The 24,572-nt window shown below is 40.7% G+C and overlaps 1 protein-coding gene across 5 annotated transcripts in view; it reads left to right on the top strand.

The window, feature by feature from the left end:
- RhoBTB (Rho-related BTB domain containing) overlaps positions 1-24,572 on the top strand; it is a 271,730-nt gene that overhangs the window by 91,548 nt on the left and 155,610 nt on the right. Inside the window, exon 2 of one of the 5 annotated variants that reach the window (XM_083114781.1) lies at positions 21,310-21,348. The exons of the other annotated variants lie outside the window; for them this stretch is intronic. The gene's annotated coding sequence lies outside the window, so the exon portion shown is untranslated. The remainder of the gene's footprint in view (positions 1-21,309; positions 21,349-24,572) is intronic. 5 annotated transcript variants of the gene reach the window in all.

The raw sequence follows: 24,572 nt of genomic DNA, 5'->3' as shown, positions 1-24,572 counted from the left end.
GTGTGTGTGTATTTTTCTGTTTTTATTTTTTATGTTTTTTTGCGTGTTTTTCTTTTATTTTTTGTGTTTTTTTCTTTTTTGGTATCTTAATGTTCTTAGTTTTTATATTTTTCATTATTTGGTATCTTAATGTTTTTTGTTTTTATATATTCCACAAACAGTTAACTATAAAAATCAATTTATAAAATGTAAAATAGAGATGGTTAAGTGAAAGAAAAGGCTTGTGCCTTAACTTCGCCATCCAAAACAAGGAATAAATAAATAAATATATATATGCGTAAATATTACACAGATCTGGAAGAGGTTGTAAGGTTTATGACGGAGAAGCCCCTGGAAAAGTTTTGGACCTTTTTGATCACTCGTAGTCATTCTATGTTCTCTCAGATTTGCAATATTTCTGGCATGAAGATTTTGTTTACCCCTTCCAGTCCTCGACATTTGGCGGTGACGCCCAGGGGGAAAGAGCTTTCAATGAAGCGAAATGTCAGATGAATGGCGGAAAGGTGAACGCCTCGTAATGTGCCACGGTCCATCTGTTTTTCTTCAAAGCACCTGGAGAAGGGTGCTATTACTGCCAAACAGGAGCTGTGTTGTTCGTAAACAACTTGGAGCTGCGGTTACGGCATCTTCGTTATCGATAGTGTTGTCGGCAATAAAGATCAGATTTGATATCTTACAGAGTGTTATTTCGCAAGGGAAACTTCTCTTGGAAGTTGTTTGGTGGAGTATGCTTGGACAAGGTGTTCAGTGGCGGCGATTAGGGGGCAGCTGCCCCCATTTTTCGCCACCTTTACCCCCGCACTATGCTAAACCTTATCTACAAAGAGAAATATACTGTCTTTCCCCCCCCCAGTTTTGCCACCATGCACCCCTGGTTTTGGAACCCAATCGCCGCCACTGGGTGTGAGGCTAAAGCCCGCATCACACGGAACTGGATTTCCAGTAGGTATGCCCTGGACTGGCTACCAATTTGCTAGTTTTCGCCTCAAACGATACTAATCAGCGTACTTGTCGATAGACTTTTGTTCCCATACGAGGGAAGTTGTAATGGCGGCCGCGTGAGATGTAAACAATGTATCACTTCACATTTTTAAAAGCCGATAACTATTCAACCGAGAGGAATAACGTTTCGTATAAAAAGTTATTAGGTACAAAACAATGGCGCTGCTTAAATACATACTTTACAACGCTTACTGTACACGTATGGAAGAATATTTTAGTTGTTTCAAATGTAAACACCGTGCACTCAGCATAGATGGTGTAACTCAACGCGCCTTTCATGCTGTATACGTTATACATTGCTGGAGTAACACTCGGAAACCACAGACAAAAACGCTCCTCTGCACACTCACAGATTATCTTCACATGGCGAAACTTTGCTCTGATTGGCTGTTCCACAGAATCCAGCCGAGGAAAGCAAGTAGCAATTAGAACGTCCTATTCCTCCAAACAAGTCAAGCAGTCAGCCAGGCGGCCGTGATTGCTACCTAGAAAGTTAGTTCAGCGCCAACTAGGGCAGTCCTACTAGAAATCCAGTTCCGTGTGATAGGGGCTTAAGTGGGACACGATTGTTGTTAGCATAGTGGTATTAAGACTGCTGGGGAGTGTTTGGCCTATTTTGTTGTTTTTTAAGTCCATTTTATGCACAGAAAGGCTAATCGTGACTGGACCTACAGGTTAAAAGTGAGATCCGAACCACTGTGGCATGTGCCTCCACCGGGTATCGAACCCGGGATTCCTTGATTACAAGGCGACGACGTTACCCTAACGCCATCTGGGCTTAATTAAGAGATGATAGTAATAATAATAATAATAATAATAATAATAATAATAATTGTTATTATTATTTTATCGATTTATTTATGTGTTTTCTGTCTGTATCATCTGCCAGTGGTAGTGTAACCTTCCATCTATTTCCTTTACATCAGACGTGATTAATTTCTATGCCAACACACTGCATTCTTTGAGAGTTGTTCTTCAATGATGCCCTCTTCGCCTTTCTCCACGTACTGACAAAGCACAAAAATACATTTACAAGCGAGTAATAACTCTCATAGACAAGCACATACTCATTTTTATTTACACAAGCAGGTAAGTCTTATCTATAATTTTCCTTCTTGTTTTCCTCGAATCCTTACATGCGCTTCATGCGTCATTGCGTTGGAATTTGCGCTCTCTGACCCTCGCTAGCTCTACCCAGTGGCGGATTAACCATTTCTATCGTGGGATTCAGCTTACCTTTTCTCAGTTGTCGCCTGCTAGGTTGCCTATTAATTTTAGGCGTCATCTCAAGAGGGGATCGGGGTGTAAGTGGTACCTTCCAAAAGTGAACAACAGATGGCAGCGTTAACACTATGCCATCGGGGATATCCTCACTCTTTCTCTTGGGATTTTGCGAAATGTAAAATAATATGAAAGTGAAAGAAGAAAATAATGGGCACTTGCCTCCCCAAATATTCGAGTTACTAAATTTAAAAGTTAAGGATACTTTTCTTAACCTCCTGGGACCTGACTAGCAAAGTATTGAAGAGTATCTTTTATAATTGTGCAGTTCTGGACTTTTTACGGGATGGAGAACTTGTCGATCCTGCCTCCCAAAGTCCCAAGTTTGATTCTTCCCCGAAAAGTTAAGTCTCAAGTTTGATTCTGCCCCCCCAAAATTAAGTCCCAAGTCTAATTCTGCTTCCCCCAAAAATTAAGACACAAGTTTGATTCTACCCCCCCTAAATTAAGTCCCAAGTTTGATTCTGCCCCCTAAAAATTGTCCCAAGTTTGATTATCCCCCAAAAAATTAAGTCCCAAGTTTGATTCTGCCCCCCCCCCCCAAAGTTGTCCCAAGTTTGATTCTGCCCCCCAAAAATTATCCCAAGTTTGATTCTGCCCCCCAAGTTGTCCCAAGTTTGATTCTGTCAGCCAAAAATTGTCCCTAGTTTGATTCTGCCCTCACAAAAATTAAGTCCCAAGTTTGATTCTGACCCCCCCAAAAAGTAAGTCCCAAGTTTGATTCTCCCCCCAAATTAAGTCCCAAGTTTGATTCTGCCCCCCAACATTGTCCCAAGTTTGATTCTGCCCCCCGAAAAAATGTCCCAAGTTTGATTCTGCCCCCCAAAAAAAGTTGTCCCAAGTTTGATTCTGTCCCCCAAAAATTGTCCCAAGTTTGATTCTGCCCTCCCAAAAATTAAGTCACAAGTTTGATTCTGACCCCCAAAAATTAAGTCCCAAGTTTGATTCTGCCCCCCAAAAATTGTCCCAAGTTTGATTCTGCCCTCCGAAAAAATGTCCCAAGTTTGATTCTGCCCCCCAAAAAAGTCCCGTTTGATTCTGTCCCCCAAAAATTGTCCCAAGTTTGATTCTGCCCTCCCAAAAATTAAGTCCCAAGTTTGATTCTGACCCCCAAAAATTAAGTCTCAAGTTTGATTCTGCCCCTCCCCCAAATTTAGTCTTAAGTTTGATTCCCCCAAGAAATTAGGTCCGAAGTTTGATTCTGCCCCCCCAAATGAAGTATCAAGTTTGACCCTCCCGCAAGTTAAGTCCCAAGTTCGATTTTGCCCCCTCCCCCAAAGTTACGCCCATGAATGAAGATATATATATATATATATATATATATATATATATATGAAAGAGAGAGATAGAAAATGAGAAGACGAAGGAAGGGAAGGATTTTGGACGGCCGCTCTCTCCCAAAGCATGTGTGTGTGTGTTGAGGGCAAGCAACAGACAAAGCAATGAGCGGCGAGTGAGTACGAGATGGAAAAAAAACACCCCACCCCCATAGGCTTGTAGACAGGTCCCAGAATTCTCTCATACTTAGAATTAGAAACTTTGAGCCACCCCAAGTCATCACTTGTGTCCATAGGCGCCGCCACATAAGGACAGGGGGTTCTTTGCCCCTCTCTGGCTTTTTCCTGAATGTTTGTTTTTGATCATGCAAGACATGGAAAATGCCGAAGGCAAATTTGCTGAAATGTAAGTTCGAGTTCAACAAATTTGTGAGGATATTGATGTGGTACCAACGACCTCGCTGCACTTCACGGCAACAGTATCGTGAAAATTTCCGATCAGAAAGTAGGAGAGTACCATACCTCGATTCACTGCTTTGGATCTACGGTCTTCGCACGGGAATCTGTATTGTCGGGAACTGTTCATTTTCATCTCAAAATACCTCAGACTATCGTCATTCGACGAGTTCAGCAAGTTGGTGACATTATTGATAGCTATGCAGCCTGGAGGCTGATGCTACAAACTGATTATTATTATTATATAAAGTTTTTCAAAAATAAGATATCTTAATATACCTGTATAAAACGATAGTTCGTCCTATTCTTGAATATGTAATGAATTATGGTTTCTGATATAGCCACCACTCACCTTCAAAAAGTTGAATCAGTTCAAATACTTTTTATCACGTTATTATGCACAAAGTTTTTTTAAAAAATTACTCTGAATGGTTAACACAGTTGAATATGTTTACCTTAGAAGAAGGAAGAAAAATGAAAAGGATAAATTTTGTACAGAAAATTTTAACTTTCCAAATTGTCAGTGAATATTTTTTGAATAATATATCTTATAAAATTCCCAGATATTTCCATAGGTATATCTCAATTCTCACATGCCTAAACAAGGCAAGAGGTTTAGTAGCTGATCTTGTTGAAACCTACAATTTGAATTTGTGATGATGTATAAGAGTGTATAATCCGCTGTATTTGGCTGTATTTGTTTATAATTATGTATTCAATTCTGTAATTTTGTATAACCAATTTTGACATAGTGATGTACCTGGTTGTCAAATCGTGCTCATCAGTTAAATAAATATTATTATTTTATTTTATTTTAAAGGTGACCAATACAAACAAGGATTTCTTTATGCGTCAACATCGAAAACGTGATTCATAATATCGCTTCAGTGCATCCTTCTGTAGCTGCTACCTCAAAGATTGTAGTGCTTTTTCCTGAGTTTGCACCCTCCTGCAAAAATTTCTGGCGGGCTCATGCCTGTCTTCTTGTGCAACCTCTTCATCACTAAATGATGAGTGTCGAGAACTACATATCTCTTTCCTGAGTGCCCTGTTGGTTAACGCTTGCCATGTCGACAGATAACAACCAAAGCAAAGACCGATGAGAATTATTATAGCCAAACTTTCGTCCGCACTAAATTTCCATGAAACCGAAAGTTCCTCTTCGTTCTAGCTGGGGGGATTAGGGAGGGGGCGAAAGACCCAGAGAACCTGTTGAACTCAATTTTGGTGTCACTAGTGCGGAATTCCATTCCCATCCCTCCTCTTCGGGTTATGGAGGAGGTTCCTCGATGATTAAATTCCCTCCCCCACCCCTCCCCTTCTCCTGGGAGCTTGAATAATCCGCGAGGTTAATGACAACACTTCTGCGACAAAGAGCACCGCCATTCTACGCTGACAAAAGGTAACAATGGAAGGGTTCGGCATGCAAGAATGTCAGCTTCCGCTGTTTAAATGTTAAAAACCCCTCCGGACGGGATGAGTTCGTTTAACGAACGGACATTCTCACAAGACTCTGGACGCTCGTAGGGACTTCTGCTATTAATTATCTGTTGTAGAATTAATGCTTAAACTTCCCTTCCTGGTGGACAGTGGCGGCAATTGGATTTTAAAAAAATGGGGGGGGGGGCAAGGACAGTTTACTTTCCCTTGGTGGATAAGGTTTAGCATAGTGCGGGAGCAATAGTGGCAACTGCCCCCTCGCCGCTACTGCTGGTCGATATTACCGTGGGTGCCCCACGCCAAACCTTCTCTGAGCACGATCATTGTCAGAACTTTTTGTAGGGGGTACATCAGACCGTTGATATTAAATTAGTAAGTAGAAATTATAATACTAATAATGATGATAATAATAATAATAATAATTGATTGATTTGCACTATTTTACTTCGCTTCGTGTGCCCCTTTTGGCTAATTTGCGAAGATGAGTAATGATATGATGAAATTGATGAATGGACACTGACAAACATCCTTGCCCAGGCCAGGATTCGAACGCGGGACCTGTTGCGTGCCTGTAGATGCCATCTGGGATCGCGGGTCACCAAGGAAGGTAGCTTAAAAAGGTACGGCGGTGTACAAATAGAACGGTGCTGCCGGTCCTGCCAGCGAAGGGAAGTATGAGGAAAATTGGATGAGCATTCTCTCGTACTTACCTGGTCCAAACTGCCTCTGGCTGACTGGTTCGTCGGTGGCCCCTTGGCTCGTTGGTAATTGCAAGTCAGATCGACACTCCACGTGTCTGTAATGTGGCTGGAACGAGACTACCCTCTTCCCCAAGATCTGGGTCTTTTATTCATATTTACAAACGACACTTGTGTGTCCTGCTTGCAGTTTTGTCTCCTTCGGTAATACCGGGTTGGACACCTCTATCAGGTTGTGTCGAAGGAATTTCCTTGTTTAGCCAGCGACATGCGCGATGTTGTTTGTTTGAATGGGTCAGCGTACTGTAGGGGGAGAGTGATGTATTTCATTATTTTTTAGGTTCACCCATTTTCCCTCATCACTCTCCCCACTAAGGCAGCATCCATCTGTTGATGGTCGTATCCTATGGCAAGTGTAATAAGTGCGTTTGTCTTTATTTACATAAAAAGATATGTTTACAATTTGAAAAGAGAATGAGATTTACAGGACACACTGTACTTAGGTGCATCTTCCTAACCGGCGATGTCTACAGAAGGTAATAATATCTGACGGTTCAGACTATATATATATATATATATATATATATATATATATATATATATATATATATATATATCAGAAGCGTATGTTCTAGGCTAGCAGGCTAGCTAGGCTATCTGCGAAGCCTGAAGCTAGAGAATAAAATTCAGGAGAAAAATCGATCAGAAATTGTAAATACAATTATTCATATTAGTGAGATGATTCTGTAGTTGGCAACCTGATTTCTTATGAGTTGGCAACCTGAATTCTTATGAGTTGGCAACCTGATTTCCTATGAGTTGGCAACCTGATTTCTTATGGGTTGGCAACGTGATTTCCTATGAGTTGGTAACCTGATTTCCTATGAGTTGGTAACCTGATTTCCTATGAGTTGGCAACCTGATTTCTTATGGGTTGGCAACCTGATTTCTTATGGGTTGGCAACGTGATTTCCTATGAGTTGGTAACCTGATTTCTTATGAGTTGGTAACCTGATTTCTTATGAGTTGGCAACCTGATTTATTAGAAGTTGGTAAATTTATTTCTATTCATAGCCTAGGACCACGTGACATAACTCAGTATACGCCTCTGAATTAATTATATATATATATATATATATATATGTACACACACACACACACACACACACACACACACACACATATATATATATATATATATATATATATATATATATATATATATACACACACACACACACATTGATTTGATTTTTTATTTTATTCTGTTTCTTAGTTTGTCCCCTATGTACATATTCTTTCCCCTCCCCTAACAGAAGGGATATGAACGAATCAAAAATGGAGGGGCTAATGAAGGTCATTACGGGGAGGGAAATGGCCGGAAGGGACGAAACTCAAATAAGGGACCTGGAACCTTCCTACATTACGTCTGGTCAAAGAGAGCGAATAAGTTGAGGGACGGGAGTGAAAGTGTCCGAGAGCGGTTTGCAGAAATCTTATTTTTGACAATATAATAACTAGTGCTATAAGTGTAAAATTATGAGGAAAATAAAACAGGTTGATAGATTGTAGTGAGAAGAAGAAGCCACAATTAGTATGAAAGGTAAAGTTTGTGACGTTCCTTTCTGGTGTTCGCCACTGGATCACTACGTCACGGTAGCTACCCAATCTCCCTGTGCGGCGGAGTTATGAGACTCTCCTTAATCGCAGCGGCGTGCATTCAGGATACGCAAGGTACGCTCTGCGTACCCACAACACAGTAAGAAAAAAATAAACATTTTTTCGTCTTCCCCCAACAGGAAAATTCAACAATTATCGCTCCGAAAGCAGTTCCACTGCAAGAAATTCCGATTTCCGCAAGAACACGCTGCTGCCTTCCTGAAGACAGTCCCGAATGATCCCGATTGTGACTTAGGCACCCACCCGATCCGCGTTCCTGCCGATTTCCGCAGAAAGACGCTGTTCCTTCTTCTTGGTACCCTAGAAATTCGGAAGGTAACCCCATTGGCTCAAATCAGCCCCGACCACGTGTTTGGATCTGCCCGCGCTTACCCTCTCTCTCACTTCTTTCCCGGTTCTAAGCACCGAGGGTACCCAAGATTTTGACAGCGTATGCAGTGTTGACAGTAGTCAACATATTTTTTTCTGGAATGCTTAGCTTACTAGCATTTAGCAGCCACGCCTAGATAGATCACTGTTGGGTTGCAATAAAAATACATTATAAAAAGTGATACAGGAATCAGAGAGGAGGGTAAGAATATGTAGTGGTGGAACATCATATTTAATATACGCGTAAACTATCACATATAAAATATTTATGTGAGGTTAAAGTTACACTAGCAAGTTTTGTTTTCGTATAGGGAGGTGAGGACCAGAATGGAATGTCACTGTGTCGAGGGGAAAATATGTAAACAATTTGCAAGTTTCGCACAATTCTCAGAGTATGAGAGTATCTGGTTATCTCCTTTCGGGATCAACATTTCCTTTGAGTTCCATAGCATAGGTGTTGATTGTTGACCGGACGATATGAATGAATGATAAAAGAAAAACATAATAAAACACAATGCTTACAATGGGATTCGAATGAGCCAGACATTGTAAAGTGATGTACGGTAGTTTAGCTTTTGAAGTGTTCTGGGATGTATGCTGACGTATTTTCTACTTGTCCTTAATTATCTCCCTTCTACAAAATACTTTGTCGGCTGGCAACTCCGATTCATTCGTCCACAAGAACGCGTTGTTTTCGGGCATAGCGGACCGGACACAAACGTACCGTGGGAGGTTGACTTTTGCTTTCTTCTGTCGTGTGAAATTTGCAGCGAGTGTTTCGTTCATATTATTTACATTACAGGATCTCTATTGTTTGTCGGTGCTGTGAAGTGATAAAATAGGGGGACCAGGAGTTATTGATGACATACTGGAGAAGGGATTGTCGGAATTTACGAAAAAAGTGTAAACAATCCGAAATGGAAGGTCTGTTCCTGATTTGGAAAAATTGTTTCAGGCAGGAGTTATGAAGGATGGTAAGCAGTATATTAGGCATTTTGATTTTTGAGAAGAAGAAAAAATATCTCTACAGAGTGATTGACTGAGTAGAAAAACAGTGAAACTTTATTGTTGGCCTTATTCGTTGGTTTCCTCTGCGAAAGGTGTGAAATAGTAGAGGATACTGAGATTTATCAAATTTATTACATGCAATTTGAAAGGACGGAAAATGATTGAGCTATTTCCTTCCCGTTCAATGTTCATCGCACTGCATAAAGGAAATAATCACAGTTGAATTGTTGGACTCTATGTAGCTACTATCACAATATATTTGCTAATATAAAATATCATACATATATTTTACCTCGTTACATTTGGATATTGATACAAGGATGAGAAATTTTCCATTATAAAATTGTAGAAAAAAGTTATTTTCTGAATAACGTGATGGCCAGGGAGGGGGAGGGGGGTTCTGGCCCCCATAATTCATTTCGGTTGGCCCATGTTGCGTACCCTAGTTTAAATGTCACCGCACGCCACTGCCTTAATGTTATGCTACACTGAGCATTCTCAGGACGTAACGATTTAAAAAAGAAAGAGCTTCTTGCCATTTTACAAATTTAATAACACATTTTACCTTTAAACAATAACTGCAAAATAACAACAATATTCACAAGTACAATCACATTTCAATTAAGCTGCGGCTTTTCCTTTATAACAGTGTTTTTCACAAATTTAACATCATCTCACGCCATTCAACTTACTTTTTCCTTTTCACGCACTGTTGTCCCGTCAACGGAATCAATAAAATATTGGAAGTTCTACAAATGTTTATAAACCGGAAATGACTTCCTCTTCTGATATTGCGTGTAACAAATATACAGCAAAAATTACAAATTTAAATCAACACAAACAACAGTATTGAAACTAACGGTAATTATGCGATATCGCCCGAACACCTCTCACTCGTTTATTTCGTTAATTTTAGCATTGACACTTACCTATTCTGCATTGCGGAAGATTCTTTAAGGTGAAGTTATGTCTTTTTCCATAAAATAGTGTCAACTTTTCATATTACGAGTCATTATTTGTCTTCCTTGTTCCGCTTGGGTAACAGAGAATATGGCGTGCACTCGTCATGGATCATCGCGCGTCGTGCTTGTGTTTTGTCGATTTGGAGTGGGTATGCAGTGTTTCAACCTTCTTCACTGAAAAATACCTACTTTCGTGTTCATTATGTCATCACAAACCATTGACGGATAGCCCCCAAAAAATCACGATAGCCCCAAAAACCATTCACGATAGCCCCACGGACCATTTCCGGCAAGGTTAGGTTAGGTTGGGTTAGGTTAGGTAAGCATAGTTAAAAAAAACAATTCTCGTAAAAAAAAGGCATGTTTGGAAACACTGGCTAGACCGCGTGAACGGCATAATGTTGTCGCTTTACAGAAAAATGCAAGTTCCTTTCATAAAAAAAAATATTATTTCTTGTTCTACAGCATTCTGTGGTGAAGTTTTCAGTTTCCGCGAAAGAAAATACCTCGAAGAACTTCGACAATGCTACAGAACTGATTTCAGTAAGTAGTTTCTCCTGTAAATTTGAAGAAATCCGTTCGGGCGATATCGCATATTTACCAAACTAACAAATAAATCAAACAGATTACTGTAAAATTAACAGAAAACAAATAAAATATTACATATGGCGTATCAAGTTCAACATGTGAGGACATAAGGAGAGGGGTTATGGGGGGCGAGAAGAAGAAGGGGAAAAAATCTTCATTGATGTATGGAAATGTGTGTACAGCCGCAAAGGCTCATACTGAAATAAACCTAGATTCTATTCTATTCACTCACTCCACTCATTCTTCTAGTATTTCTTCTCCCCTCTCCTGTTTATACAAATTTTGTAGCTAAGCCCCGCGACAGGTTAGGTTTGCAGCAACTTTTTACATATATAGACCCAAAAGTACGCGCAGAATATAGTTCCGCTGCAATACTGCCGATTTTCTTACTGTCTGTGATATGAACAGCTCGGCGGTTGATGAAAGACTGGCGCAGGAGATGCTGAGCGCTGTTCTAGCGTGGATTAATACATAACATCTGCTGCAAAGTTAACCTGTCGCGGGACTTAGCTACAAAATTTTTCTTAGCAACATCAGCGCACTACTTCCGACCACTGATGGACGGTATGCCAGAGACGCGCGTTCGAATCCTATTTTGAACATAACCCCTATTAAATTTTTGTGTACACACCACTGAATCTCGTACTACTGAAAATCCCGCATCTTATCATTGCACGCTTCTCCACCAAAAGGGTTTCAGTGAAATATGCCCTTCGCATGAAATTTACGACCCTCCTCCTCACACAGGGGCGCCGACTTGTCAAAATTATTGGGGGAGGGGAGGCTGTGATCACTGAAATAAATTAATAAATAACTCACTACCTCCCTTTTTTTAAGTTTTGGTCTCAGTAGTGTTCGGAATCTCGTAAAAGCCTATGAATTCCTCAAAAAAATATTAAAATTTTCAATTACTGTTCGAATGCAAAATGTCAATTGTTCACGGATGGATATGTCACAAGTTTCGTCAACCATGCCAGCAAAATATTCCCGACTTTTAATATCTGCTACCACGGAGCGCAAAACAGATCTCCCTAATATATCAATGATATCGTTCTGAATGTCATGTGCGAGCCATTTGTAGCCCGAACGTCCCATCCACTCTTCATGCACATCTTCTTTTGAAACTCTTTTTAGTAAATACTCATAACTATATACTTAGTATATAGTAATATGTCATGTGTTTTGCTGTCTCTGGTCATAGCCCCCCCCCCCCCCAAAGTTGATGGTTTAGCGGTCTCAGCCCCCCAAAGTTGATGGTCTAGAACATTTCAAATGTGTATTTGAAGTTAAGTTCATGTGGCACAATTCAGAGTAAACTTTACAAGAGAAGCAAAATAATACATTAGATCCTCTTAAGAAAAATTATTTAGGAGGCAATGTCACCCAGCGCCATGTCACCCAGCGCCATGTCACCCAGCGCCTATGTCCCCACACGGTGAAGTTTACTCGTGTGCGTTGTTGTTGCGTGTGAGGTCGCATGTTAACCTATCGTGTCGTACTCTCGGCATCTGAAATGTCATGACTGCCTCCCGCTTTACGACTCCCCAAAGAGGAGGAAGGGGGATTGGTTCCCCCGGCGAGGTTATTGCCTCAGACATAAAGCATAAAGGGAGCTGCTCGATGTCATAATGCGGGCTGTGCGCTGCGTAGAGGTGGTTTGGTCTCCAATGGTGGCAACTGAGATACGGTGAGAGAGAGATTCTGTGCAGAGGAAATATCTCATGGCTGGTGGTTTAATAATGCGGGCGGCTACAGTGAAACTTTTTATGGGCATATACAAACATTACATGAGATTATACAGGAGCTCCCACCTTTGGTGCGAGCCGTCTTAGGATCGATGCCCGCACACAGATCTCGAAGCGCATCAAGCCAGGGTTGATGCACTCTTGGTGTGTTGATTGACAAAGTGTAATTTTACTTTATTTGAATTTATCATATCTGGTTTCCGCAGTTGGTGCATTGATTTGGTATATTTTGAATCGCGTTTCTGCCACCTTTGGCTAACCACGACGATGAGGATGAATGATGATATGATGAAATTGATGAAGGGACACTCACAAAGAACACCCAGGCAGGGATTCGAACCCCGGACCCTTGCTGACGTATCGCGCTAACCACTCCCACGATAATTCTATGTTTAGAAAATTCTGTATTTATAAATTAAATTATACACATTAACTAACTAACTAACTCTCTATCCTTCTTAAACCCGAAGTTACATGGCTGCAGCAACACAGGCCTTCCATCTGTCCCTATCTTGAGCAAGATCTATATATTATTTTTCCATCCCTACCGATTTCCTTTAGGCCCATCTCAACGTTATCCCTCCATCTTCGTCTTGGCCTTCGTACAGGTCTCTTACCATCAGGTTTCCCAACAAGAATTCTGTAAACTCCTCTTTCCTCTCCCATTCGTGCCACATGGCCTGCCCACCTAAGTCTTCTTGATTTAATCATTCTAATAATATCTGGACATGAATACAAATTATGTAGTTCTAAATTGTGTAACCTTCTCCACTCACCTGTCTCCTCGTCGCTTTTAGGTCCAAAGATTTTCCTAAGGATCTTATTTTCAAATACTCTCAATTTATGTTCCTCTTTCAATATAAGGGACCAAGTTTCACACCCATATAATACTACAGGCAAAATTACTGTTTTGTATATTTTAACTTTTAGTTTCTTAGATATTAAACGAGAAGACAAAAGTTTATGAAGAGAGAAGTAACATGCATTTCCTGAATTAAGCCTACTTTTTATTTCCTCTTTAATATAATTTTCATTTGTTAATATTACTCCTAAGTATTTGAATTTGGAAACTGGTTCAAACGAGTTGTTATCAATAATTAGATTTTGATTATACACATTAGCAATTACTATTACAATAAAGAAATCTATGAGTTAACCCATAGCCCGCTACAACCCCCCCCCAAAAAAAGAGAGAGAAAGATTTTCACCTGGTAGCCAGTAGCGGTGATTGGGTTCCAAAACTGAGGGGGGGGGGCAAAAATAATTTACTTTTTCATAGTAGACAAGTTTGAGTTTTTGTTTTAGATCCACCTTTATGCACAGATAGACTAATTGGGACTGGACCTACAGTTTAAAGTGGGATTCGAACCACTATGTGCCTCCACCGGGTCTGGGTAGACAAGGCATAGCATTAAGAGGCCACAGTGCAGGAGCAAAAGTAGAAATAGTGGGGGGCAACTGCCCTCCCCATGCCCGTCAGTCACCGCCACTGCTGGTAGCATCAATGGTTATAAAACTAAAAGTACAAAAACTGCAGACTTCTGGAGACTGACTCTCTACACAACAAACACATTCATTTATGCAATCTCAAAATTGATTTTTTTACATGTTTGAGAAATCGTCGATGTTATTTTCGTAGCTTTTTATAGGTTTACATTTAAAAAATTCATGGCTCGAGGGGGGGGGGGGCATGGCCCCCATGTCCCCTTCCCTGAGTTCAGGCCTGGATAAAGGTACCCATTAATGAATTCCTCGGTTTATTTTGATGCAACAATATTTCAGTATAATGTTTTACTGTTTTACATCCATGCCCAGGCCGGGATTCGAACCCGGAACCCCTTGCGTCGTAGCGCGATGTGCTAACCAATCCGCCACGGTGTCCGGCTAAGAGAACAATTGGAGAGTTACCTTAAAAGAAGAAGCTGAAGAAGCTGCACAGTTTGACCTCGAAAGCCAGAACTCGGCAATGGTATTCGATGCGTCAACCCTCAAAATGCCTTTTGCACCGCGGAGTCATGTTTCAACATACACAGAGTTCTTATACGCAAAAATATTACCAGTCCGTTCCTGTGGCGGAGTGGTTAGCATATCGCGCTACGACGCCAGGCGTCCCGGGTTCGAATACTGGCCCGGGCATGGATGTTTGTGAGTGTGTATTCATCACTCATCCCCATATTCGCAAATTAGCCAAAAGTGGCACAAGAAGCGAAGTAAAATGAAGCAAATCAATCAAAGAAATATTATGAGTGAGATTTGTTTTACAATGTGCGAGGATCAGAAGCTGAATCAAGATTCAAACGAATAAGTTGAGAACCTCCGCACCAACATTCGTTTCTTAGACCCACTGTGGGGTGTAAGGGGGTGACCGTTTCTCAAGACACCAAGTTTTCATTTCCACCTTTTGAACATGTTTCAGTTAGCGTTTCATGCACTGTTTTGGAGTTTTCAGAGGCAAGTTGGGAGCACTGTCCACGTGTTTTGGATCGATAAAGCAAACGTTGGAAGTGTTTCTGATGCCTGCTCATGTGTGTGTGTGTGTTAAAGGAGAGGTGGGGATGGAAGCTGGACACACAAACAGTGTTACAAAGTGCTGAATTATTTGCCACCTTTGCGAGGAGCCGATGTTCTTTGATGTCTGGGGAAGATGCCCAACGGCTCTCATGTCTCAGCTACTACCGCAGTATCTTAACCAAAGTCAGGAGACAAGCATCTAAACTTGGCGAATTTACAATGGCTCGTTTATAAATTCATGAAGAATAAACGGTGGATTTTTGTTGCGAAACTGTCATGAATCATTTAAAGGTGTGTTACACATGTGTGCACATGGTTGCGCAGAGGAAGGGGGTCACCCTCACCCCACCCCACTTTACATGGAATGAGGCAAAATTTTCTATTGATTATTCCCGTCTTTCTTGCCTTCCTTATTTCCTGTTATTTTATTATATACTTGTATATATATATATATATATATATATATATATATATATATATATATAGATATATATATATATATATATATATATATATATATATATATATATATATATATAATATACAGGGTGTCGCAAAACTCTTTCAACAACGCTTGGCTGCTGGTAGATATCATAAAAACAAGTAACTTTTCCCTATAAAGTTTACCTCGAAAGCGCTTAGTTTCTGCGCTGTAAGCGCTTAAAATCTATCCTGTACGTATGCAACCCAACACAGCAAACGCTTCCTCTGACATAACTACCAGGGGCGCGTGGCAGGGTTGTCACTAGCGTTCCTCGGTAAGAGAGAGACGACTTGAAAACAACTTGGGAGTCTTGCCTGAGCAAAATCCAGGGGTCCGTGGCGGAGTGGTTAGAACATTCGCGATACGATGCCAGGTGTCTTGGATTCGAAACCCTTGGGTATGGATGTTTGTGGGTGTCCATTCATCAATTTCATCTTATCATCACTCATCCCCATCTTCGCAAATTAGCCAAAAGTGGCACAAAAAGCGAAGTAAAATAAAGCAAATCAATCAATCAATCAATCATTAAATTAAAAGAGCTTTGCAATTATTTCCTTATGAGATGAACACGATTAGCAATAACGCTAGCACAGATAGGAATAATTTTCAAATAAATTGTAATAACATTACAGTCTGCGTGTTCGAAACGAGGCAGCAAACACGTCATGTTTACATTTGTACGTTCGTGGATTTCCCCTATCTCACGTGTACCTTGCAATTGTTGATATTGCATGATACACGAAACTCCGTGGTGATGTGGTTAGCCCAGCTCGCTACGGTGCCAGGTGTCTCGGTTTTAAATCCTGTCCTAGACATTGGTGTCATTTGTTATTTCATCATATCATCTTCATCTTCGCGATTAGACAAAGGTGGCAGGAAAGCGAATTAAAATAAACCAAATCAATCAATCAATTATGGAGATATTTTAGAATGAGTAATCTTGAATTTCAGTCTGCTCATTATTTGTCTTGGTCAGTTTATAAATACTGTCAATGATTCTGACAACATCGCAAGTATCATTAATGTTTTGGATTTTGCTCAGGCAAGACTCCCAAGTTGTTGTTTTCAAGTCGTCTCTCTTACCGAGGAACGCTAGTGGCAACCCTGCCACGCGCCCCTGGTAGTTATGTCAGAGGAAGCGTTTGCTGTGTTGGGTTGCATACGTACAGGATAGATTTTAAGCGCTTATAGCGCAGAAACTAAGCGCTTTCGAGGTAAACTTTATAGGGAAAAGTTACTTGTTTTTATGATACCTACCAGCAGCCAAGCGTTGTTGAAAAAGTTTTGCGACACCCTGTATGTATATATATATATATATATATATATATATATATATATATATATATATATATATATATATATATATATTACTTTCTTTTCTCAGTTTTAGAATCTATTGCTTCTTGCTCGTGTTGATTAAGTTTTGTACCTATTATTTTGTGTTTTTGCATATTTTTATTTTTAGTCTCTCTAGCTTCTTCTCTAAGAGAGATTTCACACCGACGACACGCGACACGTATTCAGTGGCGGCGATTGGGTTCCAAATCTAGGGGTAAAGGTAAGAAAACTGAGGGGCAAGGCCAGTTTACTTTCTCTTTATACTTAAGGTTTAGCATAGTGCGGGGGCAAAAATAGCAAAAAGTGGGGGGCAACTGCCTCCCCCCCTAATCGCCGCCACTGCGTATTGCTTAAAGATTTCACCAAAACGGAGCCCATGCTGGTGCGGCTTGTGAAACGTTGCTCTTGATTGGTTCGTTTTCAAGCAACATGTCACGTATTGCTTTGGTGTGAAATCTCCCATAAATCTCACACGTAAGTGACACGCGAAATGTCGTCTGGCATCCCAATGACATGTCAGTTGGAAACGAACATCAAGAAACAAACGTAATTGTTCACACCGGGGTGTTTCGACGCGCCACTTGGTGCTGCTCGGACGATCGATCGATTAATTTGGTGTCTTAAGTCCACTTTAAGCACAGTGAGGCTAATCGGGACTGGACCTTCAGTTCAAAGTGGGATCTGAACCACCGGGAATCGAACCCGGGACCCGTTGATTACAAGTCGACGACGCTACCACTGCGCCATCGGGGAGGCACTGGACGATCGGACGCATGCGTGGATGTTGAACACGCATGCGCGATGAATGATTTTTTTTTTATGGACTGGGTTAAAAGTGCCTATTCCGGCGTGTGGTAAAGTGTCATTGTGACTTTGGTGAGGAAAATTACTCCCTTACTCTGCTTCTCTCATGACGTCACGGTCTTCAGGATATATCCCACCTCGGGACAAAACTTTTTTTATTTTGACCTCCGCAACTGAAAATATTCTGCGGGCACCCACGATGTTCTATGGGCGTGTTGGTAAAAGGACTTGTGCGAGGCCCAGAATTGATTAATTTGGTTAATTTTACTTCGCCTTTTGTGCCGGTCTTGACTAATTTGCGAAGATGGGAATGAGTCATGATATGATGAAATTGATGAATGGACACTCGCAAACATCCAATCCCAGGCCAGGATTCGAACCCGGGACCCCTGGCGTCGTAGCGCGATGTGCTAACCACTCCGCTGGACCGTGCTTCTATTAGATTTTTATGAATTGTCCACTTTATGCAGAGAAAGGCTAATTGGGACTTGACCTAGTTGAATGTGGGATCTGAACCACTGTGCCATGTGCCTCCATCGAACCCGGGACACCTTGATTACAAGGCGGCGACGTTACCACTACGCCATCGGGAAGGCCCCTTCTGCCATTAGAGAATTCTCTCCCAGTTAGTAGTTTCCAGGCAGCACGAAAGAATTTACCCCGTCCTAGAGAAGTAAAACATAACTTTTAGTAAGGTAAAGGAGGGGAAGTTCGCCACCAAAATGCTTTTCATTTTTTTCCTTCTAAACGAATGGGGGGAGAAGGACAAAATTTATACGATACAAAAAGTAGTCATTGTGGATTATGAGGAATATAACATAAATACTGTGTTACTTATACTTATGACGTAATATTAAACATACTAAAATGAGAAGAAGTGGCGAAATTCCCGCCACATGCTGGGAAATTCGCCATATAACTTATTTATAATTTTATCGTCAGTTTAAGTGTATGAAATACCAAGCTGTTGCCAATAACTCAGACAACAAAGTGTAAAAGACCTACAAATGACAATACAAAACTGCTTAAAAAGATACAATACAAACATGTTTAAGAAACATAGGCCTAAATGTTCATATGCATTGTGAACAAGTTGTGTGTTAAAGATCGCCTGTAAGAAGGGAAATTGGAAACATTTTATGTTACTCTGGCGAATTTACCAGCAAATGCATAGTCGAAAGAAAACAACTTATGTTTACTTGTACATGCACGCTTTCCAACACGACATTCATAAGGTTTCTTTCCAACACGACATTCATAAGGTTTCAGGTTAAGATATCAATAATTAAATGGAAGAAAAATAATTCTTCTCTGCCACGAAATGACAATTTCCAACGTAGTATTGAAATTCGGCACCTTTCTTTGTCTTGTGTGTAGACGCAACTGCGCATTCCAAACTGTACTGCTTGCTTGCTAGTTCGCTCACCACACTGTAGTTTTCAGTGGAAACAAGGCACATGTTACTTGATTTTTTACAGGCATCAGTAAGTGTTTCCAACCTATAGTTTCTATCTACGATTACAAAAACCACAAGTACGGCGAAATTCCCAGCATGGCGAACATCCCTTCTTTTACCCTATAGCAAATCATTATTCGAAGATACTGACCACTCTCTTTTGAAAATGCGTGCGATCTGCTTCCTGCATCCACGGAGCCCTGACATCGTGGAGACAGTTTCCGCGTCGCGCTGACCTTCCAGGGAGTGACCTCCCATACATCACCAAGTCCTTTCACTGCCACCAGCCGGGACTGGCGCATTCATATATGGAGCAAACCCAAGGCGTATCCCATCTTACTACAACGTGGCCTTATATAGACATTTATTTCAGGAATCTAAAAAGATTATTTACTTGTTATTGAGATAATTATGCACATGTTCAACACCATACAACAAAAAAAAATAATTATGACATGTACATCCAACGGCAAAATAAATGGTAGGCGAATTGTCTATCACCGTTTTCATTCAATCTGTTTTTCACAATATGATCATCACGAATTTAAATAAAAATGTCAAAAAGTAGAGGACAGTATGTGTTTCACATCAACAGAATTCCATTCCTTAGAACAACACATGAAGCGGAATTTAAAAATATTAAAATAGCGATGAACAATTTGCCTACCATTTCTTTTGCTGTTGGCTGTACCAGGTGGCCCATGATTAAAGTTGACGTAATGGAGAGCATGGGAAAGCGAATGTTGATTTAAAAGAAAATTGTTCGAATTTTCACCACCAGGTGCAAATGTGGCGCTTAGAATTAAATTTTCCCTACCCAGAGCCCTGTGAAGCTCGTTGATTTTTGTGCAATCTCAAAATTTAGTTTACGGCCCTTTCTTCTTCAGCGAACAATCATTACAGGACACATGTATCTTGACATGTTAGAAAATTAACTCATGCCACATTTGGAGACAGACAGTGAGAACTTTATCCACCAGTTGGAAGGTGCTCCGCCCCAGTTCCATCACGATGTCCAGGAATTCTTAACCACCGGAGCGTCAAACCGATGGATCGGACGGAAGCCCGACCCTGTGGCCGAGTGGTTAGCACATCGCGCTGCGACGCCAAGGGTCCTGGGTTCGAATCCCGGTCGGGCTTGGTTGTTTGTGAATGTCCAATCATCAATTTCATACCTCATCCCCATCTTCGCAAATTAGCCAAGAGGCACAAAACGCGAAGTAAAATAAACTAAATCAATCAATCAATCCATGGATCGGACGTTGTGGAAATGATGATCAATAGGGAGCGGAAGTTGATGAAATGTCATCTTTTTTCTGGCATCTCGGACACGATGCCCATTAAATATACACAAGATTACACTTCGTCTAGAACCCAAAAAAGGCAATTTTAAAGTGCATTTTGTTTGCATTTTTTGCCATTTTTCAGGTTTTAGGTCATTTTCCCCGATTTTCGGCATTTTCCCGTCATTTTTCTCAATATTCGGTGTATTGTTTCGTCATATTTTGTCACTTCTTTAATTTGGTAATATTGTTGAGTCTATTCAGCAAGGTGAAATATATATCTCGCAATGCTGAACTGCTGACAGTCTTTGTTGTGTCGAGTGCAACCACCAGGTGTCCGTCTGGGGCAAACTCAAATTTAAGATCAGATAAGGAGATTGCATTTTGTTTGATTTTCTTTTCATTTAAATTTTGAACCCGAAAGTAACAAATTTAATGGTCATTTTTTGCATTTTTCCCATTTTTTAGGACATTCTATAGGCCATATACCTATATTTTTTAGGTCATCAACTTCCGCTCCCTAATGATCAATAACTGCTGTCATTGCCTTACGTTGTGTGGGGGGTTATGCGAAGGATTTAGTGTTTGTGCCTCCATTACCGAGTGATCTAGCAGAACTGCGAGCTCGCATCATCCAGTGCTTTTGATCGAATTGATAGAGACATGCTGCATCGCGTTTGGGAAGAACTTGATTATGAAGTTTATGTTTGCAGAATCACGAAGGGGGAATATCAAACGCTTTTAATGTGTCACAAAACTCGTTGAGTTTCTCTACAAAACTGTAAAGTTACTTCACCATATGTTCAATAATACACGTAACAGTGTCATCGTAAAACGCTTCAATCGTAAGCACCCTGTATTTAAGCTAGAAATAATACTACCTTATCGTTACATCTTCACGACTCATTTTCTTTTTCTCTTTTTCAGGTAAGAGTGCATCCGGACGATTTGGTTCATTAAGCTGGCGTAAGTACGTTGTCATGGATACGAACGAATAATATTAATGGAAGAACATAAGTTTTTATATACGGTATTACATACAATATAATATATGAAATGCATTTATTATTTCCTTGATTGTCGAAAATGTGCTGCGTTTTTTCAACCCATATCGTTACCTTTATTCAGTGTGTTTTTCTTCTTTCAGACACTTGGAAAAAGCTTTGTCTTGTCACAGAAACTCGGGGTTGTAAACGTGGGGGCTGAAAAGAAAGGTCTGTTATGGTCAGTCTGACCTTCATGAGCGGGGGGAGAGTAGCGGACAGGGAACCTTGTCGTCTGCTTCTTTCGACAGAGCAACCCTCCCTCCAGCAAAGTCTCAATAGGTCTCCCATGCAATGGATTTGCTTTCGAAGGGGGAAATGGAATCAATATTGGTAAGACTAGGAAGAATAAATGACATCTGGCCGGTGCTTTTTTCGAATGACACTGATACGGGCTCTTAAGAGATGTAAACACTTTAATTTGCAAGTTGGTTGCAGTGTTTCTCTTCTTGGTACGACTGTAATCGCTATTTATCTTCATGCTCCCGATTAACCAAAAGTGACAGAAATACGTGGTGAAATTTAACAAATCCTCATCATCAATATCGCCAGATGAAAATGAGCTTTTACCGTGAGATCATGCTGACCTCCATGGCGGAGTACAGCGCGCTACAACGCCAAGGGTCCCGGACCGGGTGTTCTTTGTGAGTGTCACTTCATCACTCATCCTCATCTTCGCGATTCGCCGGAAGTGGCAGAAAAGCGAAGTAAAATCAAGCTAGCAAGACTGTTTCACGGTTTGCTAAATGGAAGGTTCTGTGATCAGTAGGGAGCGGAAGTTGATGACCTAAAAAATATAGGTATATGACCTATAGAATGTCCTAAAAAATGGGGGGAAATGACGTAAAAATGCAAGAATGACCATTAAATTTGTTAGTTTCTGCTTAAAAATTGAAATGAAAAGAAAATTAAACAAAATGCAATCTTGCTTTTTTTTTTTTTAAAAAAAAAGGCACCAAATGATACCACATACACATTCAATTAAAATATGCAACGAGGATTTCCAATGGAAACAACCGAATAATTTTAAAACAATTTAATGAAGATGTCGTTTCCCCCGACACAACAAAGACTGTCACCAGTTCAGCATTTCTTTTGCTCGTAAATTGCAATCCTGCGAGATATATATATATATATAGGCCTATAATCACCTTGGTGAAAGGACTCAAGAATATTACCAAAATGAAAGAAGTGACAAAATATGACGAAACAATACACCGAATATTGCGAAAAATTACGGAAAAATGCCGAAAATCGGGGAAAATTACCTAAAGCCTGGAAATTGGCAAAAAATGCAAAAAAAAAGTACTTTAAAATTACCTTTTTTGGTTTCTAGACGAAGTGTAATATTGTGTATATTTAATGGGCATCGTGTCCGATATGTCAGAAAAAAGATGACATTTCATCAACTTCCGCTCCCTATTGATCACCATCACTCTCACGCCGCCTTCGCTTCACATAGCTATTCTCAACAGCTGCTGGACTGGGTGTGCCCGGGAAATGCTCGAACTTGGACGCCTCGGTTGAAATCGAACACGGGCCACCCGCGCAGGAACCGTACGCCACACCGCGCGGACTACTGCGTATCGGGAAAGAAACGAACGTGCGTGGCGTTGCGTGAGTAAAAGCAAAAGCGACGGAGCGCGAACGCACTTGTGCGAGGCTTTTGTTTTGGTGCGGAGTCATCCAAGGCTAGCGAGGCTGTCCGTATGTTGCCCCACGCGTCGTCGTTCAAGGATGCAGCCTTATTTTTATCTCCAGGTGCTAGAGAACCCGAAACAGGAAACAAAGGAGCTCGCGCAACTTTGTATGTATTCGGAACGGCGAACTCAGAATCCTCTGTTGTCGCAGATGTTTTATTTAGTTGGCACGGAAAACTTCGACCCGCGTGCACATGTCAATGTTGACGCATGCGCTCGTCCCAGAAACGTCTTCAGCAAGAAAAAAAGTAGGGGGCGTTGGAGTGAGTCAGCGTCACTAAAACCCTGAATTCATGTGCGTATTTGGATCAGTGGCGTCCCCAATTTTCGAAAGGGGAGGTTGCCTATACTTCTTTTTAGTAATCAGCCCAAATTTTGTCATCTTTTCCTGCTTTTGGCGCATGGGCGGAGTTTGATCTTTTGCTTTTGGGGGAGCCAGACCCTGGGAAAAGCATATGATGTACCTGAGGGTTATTGAATATCCCCTAGTCTATAAGGGGTCCGGAGGCCTTCCCTCGGAAATTAAAAAAAAAAACAAAAAAAAAAAAAAAAAAAAAAAAAAAACCAACTTAAACACACTGCATTTTAGGCCTTTTAGATTTGAAAAATGTTAAATTTCCTCGCTTAAGTAAACAAATATTAATTAGTATATTGGTTATCAGTTTTGAAAGAAGCAAAACAGTACGATTATTGCATTTTGCATTTCATTAAATTTTTATTGATACAATACTCGTATTACTTTTAAAAAGTTACGGTACAATAGTAAACTTCAGAAATTTTAGAAAAATTAAATTGAAAAGTTCTTTTGATGCCTCAGCAGTAGGCTAACTATTGACTCAACACAAAATCACTTTACGTTTTTCTTTCTTCAAACTGTACACATCAATAAAATCGTCTAAGTCCCGCTATTGCGGCGCAATTACCGCACATGCCATCATGCCAATCGTCAAGATTTGCGGTATGGCTTCATAACAAAAATGTAGTAACTGAACTTAATCATGTGTTGTTTCTTTAGTCTTCTTTAAGTTGGGGGGCCAGGCCCATCCTGGCCCCTCCAGAACGCCGCCTATGCTTTGGCGTCCTTTTTTTTAGGAATATTGGGCCAAAAGAAGCGTTATGACCCCCATAATCCCCCTCTCCCTTGGGCCCGCTGTTTGGGGTCCATGGGAGTTTGAGGACAGATTGCTTCATTGAGGAATCAGTCTACCATTCAGTGAAAAACGATTTGACTTTTTGTGTGAATTCATTTTTAACTCCACTTTGTGCGCATAGAGGCTAATCGGGACTGCGACTACAGTTTGAAGTGGGATCCAAACCACTATGGCCTTCACTGGGTATCGAACCCGACACTCCTTGAATGCAAGACAACGATGTTACCACTACACTCTCGGCGAAGACACCGGCAACTAGGCGCCAGTGATGTCATCGAAAAAGTACATTGGTTTCG

This window comes from Lepisma saccharinum, chromosome 29 (genome assembly GCF_977018435.1).
Source record: "Lepisma saccharinum chromosome 29, izLepSacc3.1, whole genome shotgun sequence".
NCBI classification, from domain to species: Eukaryota; Metazoa; Arthropoda; class Insecta; order Zygentoma; family Lepismatidae; genus Lepisma; species Lepisma saccharinum.
Note: the sequence above shows the minus strand (reverse complement) of the source record. Positions and strands in the feature narration are given on the sequence as shown.